At 47.6% G+C, this 15,433-nt stretch overlaps 1 long non-coding RNA gene across 1 annotated transcript in view; it reads left to right on the forward strand.

The window, feature by feature from the left end:
- Positions 1-14,788, forward strand: part of LOC118890579 — a 58,908-nt gene extending 44,120 nt beyond the window's left edge. Inside the window, exons 3-4 of the long non-coding RNA XR_005018764.1 lie at positions 12,567-12,668; positions 14,646-14,788. This is a non-coding gene — a long non-coding RNA (uncharacterized LOC118890579). The remainder of the gene's footprint in view (positions 1-12,566; positions 12,669-14,645) is intronic.
- Positions 14,789-15,433: the final 645 nt, after the last annotated feature.

The following is a 15,433-nucleotide window of genomic DNA, read 5'->3' on the forward strand; positions in this document are numbered from 1 at the left end:
CTAAACTGCAGGATCCCAGGCTTCAGTGTTCACTCTCCCACACAGTCACACCCACGGAAACACAACAGCCCCATCAGTGAGCGCGCAAACACACATGTCATATATGCCGCACACACGTACATCCACGCATTTCCCCAAACACAGCACAAAGTCAATCCAGGGCACCTCACTTCTCTGTGAAACTTGCCGTCTAAAGTGTGCACTACAAAGTTCATGCGCATGTGTATATGTGTGTGCACACAAGCACACCCACACCCACAGGTGCACACACCTGGGCAGGATGCCGGGGACCTCGTCAGTCCTGGCAGCAGATCACAGACAGTTCCCATCCCAGGGAGAGCCCAGGCTGAGGAGGCCAACAAGGGGTGGCGGTGGGCAAAGGGCTTACCCTGGGGGCTTCCTGGAGGGCAGAGTTCACGAGGAACAGGGCAGAGCAGGAGGACCCCAGGTGCCTGGAGTGACGGAAGGGGACATGCTGAGCTGGGACCTGGGGGGGTAAAGGAGGATGCTGCAGATCTAGTCCTACAGAGGCAGAGAGGACGTCCCAGCACACACCAGCACCTCACAAAGCAGGCAGGCCGGAAATATTCCTTTCCCACCTATTCTTTCCCTTTTCTGGAACAATTCTATCCTCCAGACCCCGGGAGACTCTGAGAGCACTGACTCTGCCCTAATGGGTAGGTCCATGGTCGTTCTGGAGACCAGATACAGGAAGCTAATTACTGGGATTCTCAAAGGGATGCCTAAGCAGCGTTCTGCTTGGAAGATCAGGACTCCTGCAGCCTCTGTTCTCCGTCTTTGGGGCCTGCTCTGGGGGGCAGAACATGAGTGGAGCATCTTAATTCCTCTGTGTCTACAAGTCTTTCACTTGCCCAGCTGGGGAGGGGCTGCACCTGCGTGGGCTAAGCCAGCATTCAGGGAGGAAGAGGCTTCCCAGCCCTAACCTAACTCACCAATCCAGTTTGATTATAAGCACGCAACACCCAGAGGTGGAAGGTCCCAGGACATTCCTCCTCCCACCGCCTACTCCTCCCCGGTCCTGTGCCCCACTCTCTTCTTCCCCCAGCCTTTCAGGGGCAGCGCCTGCAAGCTTCTCTGCCTTCTGTAATCCTTGAGCAGCTGGGGACAGTGCTGTTATGGGAATTGTTCCTCCCCTTTATGGGCAGAGCCCACGGACTCAGGCTGCTGCTTTGCTGGCAGAGCAGCTCTTTCCAGTGATGGGATTATACAGAAAAACATTTGACCAAGGACTTGGAGGCAGTCAGGGTTATGGGGGCAATTCTTCTGCGACAGGCTCTGAGAAAGACAATTCTACAATCTGAACGTGCACTGCACCCTGACCTGGGCACAGGCTAGTCTTGATCACAGAGTTGTAAACTGAGCCCTGAGAAACATTTACAGCAACTCTACTTCATAGATAGAGAAATTAAGCTCCAGAGTGGGGCAGTAACTTGCTCAAGGTCACACAGCCAATCAAAGGCAGACCTGTAAGTAAAATCCAGTCTCCTCCCTCCTGTCCTCGTATCTTTAGATCTCAGCAAAATGTGATGTTTTAAAGCCAGCCTTTGAAGAAAAGAAGTGGATGCACAGGTGAGGAGGGACTCTTGTGAAAGTTTAATGAGGCGTCGAGGAAGCTCTTACTTTTTGGGGTGTAGGCGTTCTTTTTCCTTCTCCTCCGCTCTGAGGTTGGGACAGGCGAAGGCCAGAAAGTGCCACGTTCTGCTCATCCCTCTCATCTTGGGGGTGGAGAGGGAGTTGAGGGGAGGCGGGAGGCCTGGGTCAGGCATCGCCTTCTACTCTGGTCTTCTCTGAGAGTAGCGGCGGCTGCAGGAGCACGTGGTGCCACTGCGCAGCGAGGCTGAGACAAGAAGGAGGATTGATCTTTCTGCTGCGCTTCAAAGAGAATAGAAGGCGTCCCTGTCATGGCTGTTGATCAAAGTCTCTGCAAAGGATGTTTTATGTGCCCTCCCCTCCCCACTCCAGGCCTGTGGAGGCAGGAGTACCACTCCTTGTCATGCTGAGGCCTTCCTCCAAGTCTCCCTGCAAACTAGAGAGACCCCCTTCCAGCCAGGGTCCCACAGCAGCTACCAGGAGCCAGGGATCCAAATTCCCCCTTCAACCTTTTCTCCAGGCAGCTCAGCCCAAGGTCATGGCCCAGTCTATGGGAACTGATATTATTGTACAGTTGTATTGTCCTCATTGTACAGAGGAGAAATTGTGGCATAGAGAGGTTAAGTAACTTGTCCAGAGCCACAGGCAAGTTAACCCTTGGGAAACCTCCATTCTTATGGGGGTTTGTCCTCAGAAGGTCCCCTATCTGATGACAGAGGCATGCTTCTGCCTCGGAGCTACTGGTTCACCTAGCATGTGTAGACCCCAGGAAGACTGTGAAAATAACCTCTGTGAAAAGAGAAGGAAGGATGGGCCCTACTTCTAAAATGTCTCATTTCAGACATCTAGGAAAATCCAAATTCTTTAACTACTTTGCCTCTCTGGTGGGACAGAATGCAGATTTTTCCTGCTCCCCCTGCCCCCATCTCCATCCAACACCTAACTCCATCTATCTGCAAATATGTGCCTTATGTGTGAAAATCCTTAAATGCTTATCTTATCCATTAAATACAGTGCAAATTCCAAATTCCTTAGCCTGGCATTGAAGGCCCTGAAGAACTTTGAGAGGCCACATGGCCTGTGGTTAAGAGTGTCATCTCCTGGACCAAACTTCCTGGGCTAGCGTGCTAGCTCCTCCACCTCCTAGATTTTGACCCATGGATTATTTAGAAGTCTGTTGTTTAATGTCTAGGATTTGGGGGATTTTCCAGATATCTTTCTGTTATTCATATCCAGCTTAATTCCATTATGGTCAGAAAACATGTGTTATATGATTTCAATTTTTAAAAATGTGTTAAGATTTGTTTTATGGCCTAGAATATGGTCTATATTAAATGATTGAAGAGCAACTTGAAAAAGATGTACATTCTGCCTTTGGTGGTGGAGTCTCCTATATCCTTGCTGACTTTCTCTCTACTTTTCTATCAGTTCCTGAAAAATGAACATTAAAGTCCCCAAGTATAACTGGACTTGTCTATTTCTCCTTTTAGTTCTCTCAGTTTTCTGCTTTCTGTGTTTTGAAATTCTGTTGTTTGGTGCACACACATTTAGGATTATTACATCTTCTAGGTGAATTGATCTTTTTATCATTATGGAATATTCCTCTTTATCCCTGATAAGTTTATTTCTTTAGGAGTCTACTTTGCCTGATATTTATATAGCCTTTCCAGCTTTTAAAAAAATTAATGTTTTATGGTATAGTTTTTCATCCTTTTACTTTTAACCTATCAATATTTAAAGTGAGTTTCTTATAGACAGTATATAGTTGAGTCTTAGTTTTTTAAATCTAACCTGATAATCTCTGTCTTTTAATTGTATGTTTAAACTATTTACATTTAATAGATATATTGATATTGTTGGATTTAGTTCTACCATTTTGTTGTTTGGTTTTGATTTGTCCCCTCTGTTTTTCATCCCTCTGTTTCTCCATTTCTGCCTTCTCTTGGATTATTTCAATATTGTTTTAATATTCCATTGTTATTTCTCTGTTGGCTTTTTGAAATATCTTTTTGTATAGTTTTCTTAAGTGGTTGTTCTAGGTATTGTAATATATATACCTAACTTCTCATGGTGTACTTAGAGTTAATATTCTACCACTTCAAGTGAAATATATAAGCCTTGCAGCCATATAGGTCCTTTCCCCCTCCTCCCTTTATGCTGCAGTTGTTATAACTAGTGCATGATTATACACCAAAAACCACATCAGGCACGGTTATAATTTTTGCTTTCAACAGTCATACACACTTTAAAGGATTTAAGGGGGGGGGCGGAAATAGTCTATTATAGTCACCCAGTTATTCTCATTTTTTTTTTTTTTAAACAATCTTTTCTCCTTCTCATTTTTTTTAAATTAATTAATTAATTAATTTATTTATGGCTGTGTTGGGTCTTCGTTTCTGTGCGAGGGCTTTCTCCAGTTGCGGCAAGCGGGGGCCACTCTTCATCACGGTGCGCGGGCCTCTCACTATCGCGGCCTCTCCTGTTGTGGAGCACAGGCTCCAGATGCGCAGGCTCAGCAATTGTGGCTCACGGGCCTAGCCGCTCCGCGGCATGTGGGATCCTCCCAAACCAGGGCTCGAACCCGTGTCCCCTGCATTGGCAGGAAGGTTCTCAACCACTGCGCCACCAGGGAAGCCCGTTATTCTCATTTTTGTTTCTTTTCTTTTAGTCCTAAAGTTCCAAGTTTCCTTCTGATATCATTTCTCTTTCTCTTAAAGAACTTCCTTTAATGTTTCTTTTAGAGCTGGTGTGCTAGCAATGAATTCTCTTAGTTTTCCTTCAACTAAAAATGTCTTTATTTTGCCTTTAAATAGATATTTTCACTGGATATAGAATTCTGGGTTGACAGTTCTTTGGTTTCAGCACTTTAGAGATGGTGTTCCACTGTCTTCTGGCCTCCATGTCTTCTGATAAGAAATCTGAAGTATCATTTTAATTATTGTTCCCATATATGTAATGTATTGCTTTCCTCTGGCTGTTTTCAAAAATATTTTCTTTATCCTTGTTTTTTAGCAGTTTGATTAAGATGTATTTGAATCAGGTTTTCTTTGAATTTGTCCTTCTTTTAAGGTTTGCTGAGCTGCTTAAATCTATAAATTTATGTCTTTTCACCAAATTTGGAAAATGTTCAGCCATGATTTCTTCAATATTTTCTGCACCAAGCCTTTTCTCCAATCTTTCTGGGACTCCAAAGACATGAATGTTAGAGCTTTTGCTGTGATCCCATAAGTCCCCAAAACTCATTCATTTTTTCCCCAGATTTTTTTCTGTTTTTCAGATTAGATAATTTCTATTAATCTATTTTCAAGTTCGCTGACTCTTTCCTCTTCATCTCCATTTTGCTATTGAGCTCATAGACTGAATTTTTTATTTCAGTTATTGAATTTTCAGTTATAACGTTTCCATTTGGTTCTTTTTTATAGGTTTCATTTCTTCCCTAAGAATTTCTATCTTCCCATTCATTTCAAGATCATTCTTCCCTACTTCATGGACTATAGTTATAACAGCTGCTTTATATGATTTATGTTGTGTGATATAATAGTCTTCATGTGATAATACCATCATCTGAATCATCTTTTTATTTATTTTTATTTTTTATTTATTTATTTTTGGCTGTGTTGGGTCTTCATTGCTGCACGCAGGCTTTCTCTAGTTCCAGCGAGCGAGGGCTACTCTTTGTTGCGGTGTGCAGGCTTCTCATTGCGGTGACTTCTCTTGTTGCGGAGCATGGGCTCTAGGCGCACGGGCTTCAGTAGTTGTGGCACGTGAGCTCAGTAGTTGTGGCTTGCAGGCTCAGTAGTTGTGGCTTGCGGGCTCTAGAGTACAGGCTCCGTAGTTGTGGTGCACAGGCTTAGTTGCTCCGTGGCATGTGGGATCTTCCCGGACCAGGGCTTGAACCTGTGTCCCCTGCATTGGCAGGCAGATTCTTAACCACTGCGCCACCAGGGAAGCCCATCTGGATCATCCTGAGGCCAGCATCTGCTAATTGTCTTTTCCTTTGAGTGTAGTTGAGATTTTCCTAGTTCCTTGTACATGGAGTAATTTGGGGCATTTTGAATATTATGTAATATTATGTATCAATCCTATTTGTTTCAGACCACAAGTCCCTACCTGCCTTCTGCTTTGGGTCAGTTCTATGAATTCACAGCTCAAGGGTGAGTCCAGGACTTTATACACAGATTTAAGGGGGTTTATTCTCCAGCTCTCCATGATTGCCCTCACACTCTCTGGCTCCTAGAAGCCCTTCCTTGCAGCACACCCTGTACAGTAAAAGAGAAAAAAATTGAGATTCTGCATCCCCCTTCCCCAACTTTCTATCCTGCAGGGTCCCTGTTCCCAGTGCTCTGGCAAGAAAAAGAGGGTTTCTCTAGAACTCTTTCTGTTTGTTCCCACTGTACAGTCTGGGGTTCATGCTTTCTAGAGTCTAAGCTGGGAAATAGTGGAGGAAAAAATACCTAGGAAACTCACTTCCATATTGGTCATTCTTTGAGTGTTTATTTCCCTCCCAAATCCGCCTGCTATTATTTATTTTTCAGAGTCCTTAGACAGTGTTTTACGTATCTGTTCCAGGGTTTTTATTTATAATCAACGGGAGGGGGAGGGTGAAGTGTGCTTACTCCATCTTAGCTGTAACCAGAAGCCTGTAGACATGTAATTTTAAGTTGAGAGGTATGAGAGAATTTGACTAATTTTGCAAACAGTATTGCAATATTTAAGAGAATGTGAAAGTCACTGTATTTATAAATTTAATTTATCAGACTCACAACAGTTTTACCAGTACCGGATACAAAGGTTTTGCTTGTTCAATTAGACATTTAAGTTACTTAGGAAAATCAAATATATTAAACGCTCATATGTAGTTGAAATTGTTTAAGCAAATTTAATTACATTGTAAATGGCACTGATTGTTTAAGAGAGTTTAGCTTTTTCAACTTGAGTTAATCAAACTTCAATTGAAGAAAAAGTGAAGGTCCTGTTCTTATTATATTACACCTATAAATAGAACAATAAGATCAGTAAGTGGAACTTAATCCTGAAGAAAAGCTTTGTTTTCAAATGTGTGCCCTTAGTAAATTGAATATTAATTTTTTTTAACATGTTTATTGGAGTATAATTGCTTTACAATGGTGTGTTAGTTTCTGCTGTATAACAAAGTGAATCAGCTATACGTATACATATATCCCCATATCCCCTCCCTCCTGCGTCTCCCTCCCACTCTCCTTATCCCACCCCTCTAGGTGGACACACAGCACCGAGCTGATCTCCCTGTGCTACGTGGCTGCTTCCCACTAGCTATCTATTTTACATTTGGTAGTGTATATATGTCCATGCCACTCTCTCACTTCGTCCCAGCTTACCCTTCCCCGTCTCCGTGTCCTCAAGTCCATTCTCTATGTCTGTGTCTTTATTCCTGTCCTGCCCCTAGGTTCTTCAGAACCTTTTTTTTTTTTTTTTGATTCCATTTATATGTGTTAGTATACGGTATTTGTTTTTCTCTTTCTGACTTACTTCACTCTGTATGACAGACTCTAAGTCCATCCACCTCACTACAAATAACTCAATTTCATTTCCTTTTATGGCTGAGTAATATTCCATTGTATATATGTGCCACATCTTCTTTATCCATTCATCTGTCGATGGACACTTAGGCTGCTTCCATGTCCTGGCTATTGTAAATAGAGCTGCAATGAACATTGTGCTACATAACTCTTTTTGAATTATGGTTTTCTCAGGGTATATGCCCAGTAGTGAATATTAATTTTAAAAAGGCAACTATAAATAGTAGTTTTGTGGGCACAACCTCCCCCCACACCCACACACACCAAAAAAGCTTCGCTGATGGGGCTCACCTCCTCCAGAGACCACCATGTCACTCTCAGACAACTCCCACTGTTGGAAAGATGTCTTTCTTTCTACCTGAAATCCTTGGGTAGTGTAGACTGTACAAGCTTTTGGAGATAGACTGGCAAGTTACTTTACTCCTTGGAGACTCAGTTTTCTTAACCACAAAGCGGGAATAAAAAGAACCTACCTCAAAGGTTTGTTTTAAGATTCAATCAGATGGTATACGTAAAGTGCGTGTGTGTGTATGTATATGTAAAGTGCTTAGCATAGAAACTGTAGCAGTTGGAGTAGAAGCAGATAGAAGTAGCAGTAAAGCTATTACTGTTGCTGGTGGTGTTATGCTCTGAACCAATTCCCAGAGGTGCCAGGCCCTGGCACTGGGAGAAGCATGAGAAAACCAAACTGAAGCAGCTACTGGCAGTAGGACCCTCACTCCTGTCCTGCCTGCATTGCTGCTCCCTCCCTGGCCCAAAGCCCCTGACAGTTGTTTGGTGTTGCCAGGCGGTGGTTGAAAGATGCAGAGCTTTGCAGAGAGAACTGTGTTCAGAACCCAGCTCTGCCCTTCCTCCTGGGTGGTTTGGAAAAGATGCCCAGACTCTCCAAACCTCTGTTCCTTCACCCACCCATGGTATGGAGCTGAGGATAATGAACCCATTGGATAGATCTGAGTCTTAAACGAGGCCCTGTGCAGTGTCCAGCTCAGCGCCTAGCATGTGGCAGCCTTGTGAACATACACGGTGCTTATCTTGCTTCTCCACTGTGTAAGTTTTATTCCAAAGTGGATTCTTTTGCTTCTGGTAATCCAGTTGTCTACACTGACCCAGGTTATCCGGTTATCTTGTCTACACTGACTCAACTGAGGAGCAGGAGGCCTAGGTTCTAGTCCTGGGCCATGACACTTAGGTCAAACCTCTTCTCCCTGGGACTCAGTTTTCTCATCTCTAGATTGGGTGTGACAATCCCCATTCTGCCCCAGCTGGACCCACACAGATCAGATGGCCTATGGATGTGGAGGGCTTAGTTCTGAGGGGTGGTTTGCCCTGCGAGACCTAGGAGATCTGTGGGCAGAGCAGGATTCTCTGGACCCTTCTCACTCTGACAGGAAGTTGGACCCTTGTGCTTCTGAGAGCTGATAATTGGCTTCCATTCTGGCCAGGCCCGAGGGCAGAAGCAGGCAACCACTTGCAGGCCTGTGTTCTGGGTCACCCGTCCATAAGCCTGGTGCTCACTCCTTCAGAGAAAAAGCAGAAGGGGAACTCCTGGGCATCAGTGCCATCCTGCCTCTGCTTGAGTCCCCCTTCAGCCCCTGGTTGCTTCCCTGCTGCTGGACTCATGCCTGGGGGTCTGTTCCTTAGCCCTGGCATGGGCGACCTCCCCTGGAGTTTTGCGTGCCTGCCTTTGGACCTTAACACCTCAATCAGCCATGCCCAGGCTCACTGCAGCAGCAGCCATGTCCTTCAAAGTCAACTCAAGCCCTTCCCTTCCTCCAGGAAGCCCTCCTGGCTCTTCCAGCCCACAGCACCCTCTCCCTTCCTGGAGAGTCTGAGCCCCACCCTCTGCTCCCGCTCACACTGTGTCTGCCCTGGTCTCTCACTGTTCTTTGGGAGGCTCTGTCACCTCATCAACACTCTAGATGAGAGCTTCAGAAGGGAAGGCCCAGAACACCTCCTTCTCTACCTCCCTGACAGCCCTACCCTGGGATGGGCCCAGAGGGGTTCTGAGGCTGCTGACTGGTCGGGGGATATGAAGTGGGGCATCGGGTGACGGGGCAGGGGCCAGGTCCTGGCTATGCTCCTCAAAGTGTAGACTACAAAAAGTGTCATGATCCCGCACAATGAGGCCCGAAGCTCCCTGGGGACCACTCTCTGGTCTCAATAATGAAAACATCTCCCACATATTGAGGGCCTCATGGATTCAGAAGGTCTTTTACATCCCTGCAGCCACTTAACAGAGTGGGCTTGATTACCTCATACCTGTAAAAGAGATATCCAGGTATCCAAAAGGAGAGTTGGACTTCCGAAGGGCGCAGAGGTACCAAGGTAATTACCCCAGCTAGAACCTCAGGTTTCAACTTCCAGCCTCTTAATCTCGGTCCCTGACTTTCATGGAGGTGAGGTGGCAGGTGGTGTGGGAACAGCAGTGAGTGAGCACCTACCTGCAGCCTTTCCGTGCTTCCTTCAAGCCTGCTGTGCTGGAGCGGGGGCAGACAAGGAAGGAGGCGGAGCACAGAAGCAAAGCTGGAGACTCTGCATTGGATCAGCCCCCATCACCTGTGATGCACATGATGGATGGTATCTGAAAGCCGTGGGGGCAGGGTGGATGTGAGTGCAGGCCTGGGGTTCCTCCACCCTGCTGCCGCAGCCCCAGACACAGAGACCCTCTGAACTCCTGTCCCGTGCTCCTTCCTGGTATCCCAGGGAGCACCTGATCTGAGCATCTCTGGAGCTTCCCCAGCTCCAAAAATGAGCCTGGAGGTGAGGTTGGAGAAAGCAATGATATTGGCTAGAGGCTACAGTCTAGCTCAGAGGCCTCTACCTCCCTTCGTCTACTGCATCTCAGGAAGCTTTGCTCTGTAAAATATCATCTTTGTTTTCAGTAAGCTGGCGTGGAAAGGTCTTCCCCTCTCTGGATAATTTTGCCCTGGCCCATTTTCTTCCTTTCTCCTCTTTTCACCTGACTCTAGTGGGGAAAATACAGCCTGTCAGCATTCCTTCCTACTGGCCCAGCAGCAGCTGGCAGGAGAGGAGCTCACACGTGTGTGTGTGTGTGTGTGTGTGTGTGTGTGTGTGTGTGTGTGTGTGTGTCTATTTCCTGAAGATGCTCCCCTGTCAGACAGGCAGGGACCCAGCCTTGCCCAGCAGAGCTTGCAGGAGAGATGGCTCCCAATACGAAGCCCACTGGCAGGCTCAGGAGGTGGAGGGTGCCGGCAGTCACAAGAAGCCAGGCCAGCTCAGTAGCCACCATCCAAAGCCGTGGCCAGGGCTGCCAGCAGGCGGGAGGCTCAGGCTGAACTCAGGGCGAGTGAGGAGTGGTGGGAAGAGCCAGGCCAGAGCTGGCAGCCAGAGGACAAGACACATGGGCCAATGTCACAGATGCTCAGCACTGGCAGGGAGTGTGGAGAAGGGTCAGCACAAACCCTCATTATACATACGGGAAATCTGAGGCTCAGAGGGGTCAGGGCTCGGCCAAGTGTCGCAGAGCAAGGTAAGGACTGAAAATAGGTCTTTGGGTTTTGTGTGTTTGTTTGTTTTTTTTAGTTTTACTGAAGTATAGTTGATTTACAATGTTGTGGTGTTTAATTTCTGCTGTACAGCAAAATGACTCAGTTATATATACATATATATATTCTTTTTCATATTCTTTTCCATAATGGTTTATCACAGGATATTGAATATAGTTCCCTGTGCTATACAGTAGGACCTTGTTGTTTACCCATCCTGTATATAATAGTTTGCATCTGCTAATCCCAAACTCCCAATCCTTCCCTCCTCCACCTCCCTCCCCCCTTGGCAACCACAAGTCTGTTCTCTATATCTGTGTCTGTTTTTGTAGGTATGTTCATTTGCATCATAGTTTAGGTTCCACATATAAGTGATATCATATGGTATTTGTCTTTCTCTTTCTGACTCACTTTGCGTAGTATGATAATCTCTAGGTCCATCCATGTTGCTGCAAATGGCATTATTTCATTCTTTTTTAATGGCTGAGTAATATTCCATTGTATATATATACCTCATCTTCTTTATCCATTCATCCGTCGATGGACATTTAGGTTGTTTCCATGTCTTGGCTATTGTAAATAGTGCTGCTATGAACATAGGGGTGCATGTATTTTTTCCAATTATAGTTTTGTCTGGGTATATGCCCAGGAGTGGGATTGCTGGATCATATGGCAACTCTGTTTTTAGTTTTTTGAGGAACCTCTAATACTGTTTTCCATAGTGGCTGCACCAATTTACATTCCCACCAACAGTGTAGGAGGGTTCCCTTTCCTCCACACCCTCTTCAGCATTTATTATTTGCAGACTTTTTAATGATGGCCATCCTGACTCAGGTGAGGTGATACCTCATTGTAGTTTTGATTTGCATTTCTCTAATAATTAGCAGTGATGAGCATTTTTTCATGTGCCTATTGGCCATCTGTATGTCTTCTTTGGAGAAATGTGTATTTAGCTCCTATTTCTTTAGAGAAATGTCTATTTAGGCCCATTCGAAAATAGGTCTTTGGATTTCAATTTTTTTTACAATGTATCACGTCACATTGTTCTAAAATCAATAGCTGGAAAGTGTATTCATCTCTATTCATTGCCCACTTCCCAGATGCTTCTGGCTATCAGAAGCTGTGCTGAGGCTCTGTGAGATCTAGGAGTACATGAGGTCTGCTTCCTCTGTGGCCAGGCAGGACCTACTTACTGTTCAGGAGCTAGCACAGCCCCATGGATTAATAACTGTGAAGGAGAATGTGCCACTGTAAAGCTAAGGCAGACCCCAGTGGGACATGGGGAGGGGCAGAGGGAGAAAGGAGGGAATATTACTTACTTATACCTTATGTCATTCCCAAAAGGTTTAGGGTGGCTATGAGGCTGTGTGTCCATAAAGGTTTCTAGGGTATGACCTGACCTTGAAGTGAAAGCAGGATTCAAAGAGGACAAGACAGAGACAGGCATTCCAGGAGGAGGGAACAGGTTGTGCAGAGATACAGAACATGTGTGAGGCCTCACGAAGCCCAAGATGGCTGGCAAGGAGGGGGCGGTGAGAAATGCTGAAGGAAGGGGGAACTCTGTTCAGACTCCCTATTTATCAGCCCACTGTGGGCACCACTGTGGATAAGCCCATCTCCCCAGAGGCTGATCTCTTTAGCCTTAGTCAGTGTATTGTCTCAATAATGCTGTGTAACAAACTCCCTGAATTCAGTGGCTTGAAATAATAAGCATTTAACTTACTATTCTGTGGGTCAGCTGGGTGGCTGGGCTCTGCTGGGTGGCTCTTCAGGTCTCAGTTGGGCTCACTCACATCTCTGGAGGTTGGCTGGCCATTGGCTGCCCTAGGCTAGCCTTGGCTGGGGTGACTAAGATGACTTGGCTCTGCTGCACATGTCTCTCATCCTCCAGCAGGCTAGCGTGGACATGTTCTCATTGCTGACGGCAGAGCATGAGAAGGCAGGTTCTGATGTGAAAGCCCACTTCAAGCCTGCTGGCATCCCATTGGCCAAGGTAAGTCACATGGCTGGACCCAAAGGGGCAGGGTAGGGCAGGGAAGAGCCATGTAGAATCACACAGTAAAGGGCATGGACGCAGGGAGGGTGAGGCATTGGGGAGATGAATGTGATCCACCATAGTCACTGTTCACCCAGCCTTGCTTGGCACAAGTGTTCACACCCACATCCCTGGATAGGCGCGGAGCAAGCCTCCAGGACCTAGTTCAAATTCTGCCTTCTCAGGGGACCCCTCCTTGATGGCTTAGCCCTCGTCTTAGCTCAACTTCTTGGTCCAGTGAGGCCTCAGGTAGGGGTGCGTGTGTGCGCGCGCGCGCGTGCACGTGTGTGTGTGTGTGTGTTATTATCTCAACCAGATGGTGGGAACTGGTGAGCAGCTACCTGTTTCTCTATCATCTTTATCATCCCACCACGCTGGGCTGCGAAGCACAGAGGTGAATCACACACATCCCCTGCCCTCCAGGAGGCCCAGTTCTCTGAAGGGGACACTCCTGCCAGCAGTGACAACCCAGCATGACAAGGACCAGGACACAAAGACCACGGGGCACAGAGAGAGACGAGGGGTAGCACTGGGCCCAGCCTGGCAGCCAGGAAAGGCTTTCTGAAGAAGGTAGAGCTTAAACGGAGTCTAGACTGAGTAGAGGAAGAGGATGGACCAGTGCTTATAGGCAGGGCTGGGAGAATCTATCCTGTGCAGAGGGGATAGCGTGGGCAGAGGCCTAGTGGTGAGAGCAGGTGGGCATATTTGAGGAATGGCCATGGCTGCGTGAAGCTGAACCCAGGGGGGTGTGTTGGGGAGAGTGGGGATAAGCCTGGAGAGGTTGACAGGGGCCATGTCACCGCACCGTGGGTGTCAGTGCAGGATGAGGGAGGCCATGAAGCTGAGCTGGAAAGCTGGCTCTGGAGCAGATGGGACAGACCAGAGGCCAGAAGAACATGTGTGACAACTGCCCAAGGGGGAGATGAGGAAGGTCTGATCCGAGCAGAGGTAGTGGAACCAAAGAAGAGGGAGTGGTTTAGAATCTATAGGTCTTGGTGACCTGTAAGATGTGGCCCCCAAGGCAGAGACATCTTGGGACCAGGATTCAGGGGCCAGAGCTGTGGGCATGGGGGTCCCCTGAAGTCTAAGGGTTAGTAGGGCTGGCTCTCAGTAAGACTGTCCACTGGTTAGAAGTCGTGGGACATAGGCTAGGGCAGCTCAGGAGCCAGGGTCCCGCAGAGGTCAGAGTTCTAGACTCCTGGGCTGGGCCTGGGCTGCAGACAGGCTTCAGGGCCCTGACTCTGTGCAGCACCTGCCGGAGGGCCCTGGCCTCCCTCTGGAGCAGCTTGGCACAGCCCATACTCCCCCGCCTGCTTCTTCTTCAACTGGCACATCCTGACATGACTGCACAGCTGACAAAGAGCAGAGGGATCTTGAAAAAGCCGCAGAAGAAAGGAGGTATCAAAGCACCTTCCCAGACCTGCGCGCTCTCCCCACTCCAAAGCCTGCTTCAGACACCCCACTCACGTCACAGGCCTGAGGGGGACTGACTGATCACCAGGGAAGCCCCGAGTCGCATGTCCCTTCCTTGGGGAACTTCAAAGACAGCCCTGACCGGCCAACCTCCTGTTTCCCACCAGGAGTGGAGGTCCTGCTGCTGGGAGCCTTTGGTGTCTTCTCCTCTGACCTTTGGCTGACAGCAGCTCAAGAAGCCTCCCTTCTCCCCCTCCGCCCCATGGTGCCCTCTCACCCCTGGGCTCCCTTTGAGAACTTGTCACTGCTTGTGCCCCTGGCCCAGAGAAAGGGCTTCTCCACTCTGCCAGAGCCTGAGTCTGGCTCAGTGTGCAGGTGGCCCAGCCTGCCTTCCCTGAAGAGTTGGGCCTAGCTCTCAACCAGCTGCTAAGGGCAGTGAGGCCCCTGGATCTCAAATTAAGAATTCCTTGGGGGAAGAACCATGCTCTGTTGAAGCCTTTTCTTTCCTTCTTTTATTTATAGGCAGGAGCTGGGTTTTGGAACAAGCCCTGGCTTGCAGAATCAGGAGACCTGGGTTGCTATCATTTGATTTTGGGAAACCTCTTTGGGCTTCAGTTCCTTCAGCTCTAGAATGGGGCTAATAAGCTTCAGAGCCTGGTCTGTGAATCGAATAAGGTAATACATCTGAAAAAGTCTAATAGTGCCTGGCACATAGTAGGTGGTAATTAAAAAAACAATCAACATTAATTCAGTAGTGTACATAAGAAGTTACCACATACCCCCTATTCCTAGTACATGGGGAAGCCCCAGAAGGGAAGGACCTCGGAGAGTTCACAGGTGGGTCCTGTTAAATATCCCTGCCCCACACCCTGTGACAAAGAACACAGGTCAGCCAGCAGGTACCAGGGTAGAAGAGCTCAGTGCTGAGAGCATAGGTCAGGCTTCCAGGGCTGTGGGAACTGGGGCAGGAGATGGTGCTGTGGGCTGGGTGATCAGGAAGGAGGGAAGTGAGCTGGGCCTAGCATTTTGAAAGGCAAGGAGGATGGAGATAAGACATCCTCTTAAACCCACTGTGGTGCTGGCCAGGGGCCCTTCAGGGGGCCATCTCCCCTGGAAGGAAGAGGCAATGGTCTATGAATGCTCAATCTCTTGATGGACAAGGGGCATGTCCTACTGGTCTGACCCAGAGAGATCAAACAGTCCTACACTGCAGGCCTTAGGCCAGGTCTCCCTGGGCCCAGGATAGTGGGGGAGCATGGCTTTGGGCCTCTTGGGCATCCTGGAGCATTTGCTGCCACAGACCAACCTGG

The sequence above is a fragment of the Balaenoptera musculus genome, chromosome 2 (assembly GCF_009873245.2).
Source record: "Balaenoptera musculus isolate JJ_BM4_2016_0621 chromosome 2, mBalMus1.pri.v3, whole genome shotgun sequence".
Classification (NCBI taxonomy): Eukaryota; Metazoa; Chordata; class Mammalia; order Artiodactyla; family Balaenopteridae; genus Balaenoptera; species Balaenoptera musculus.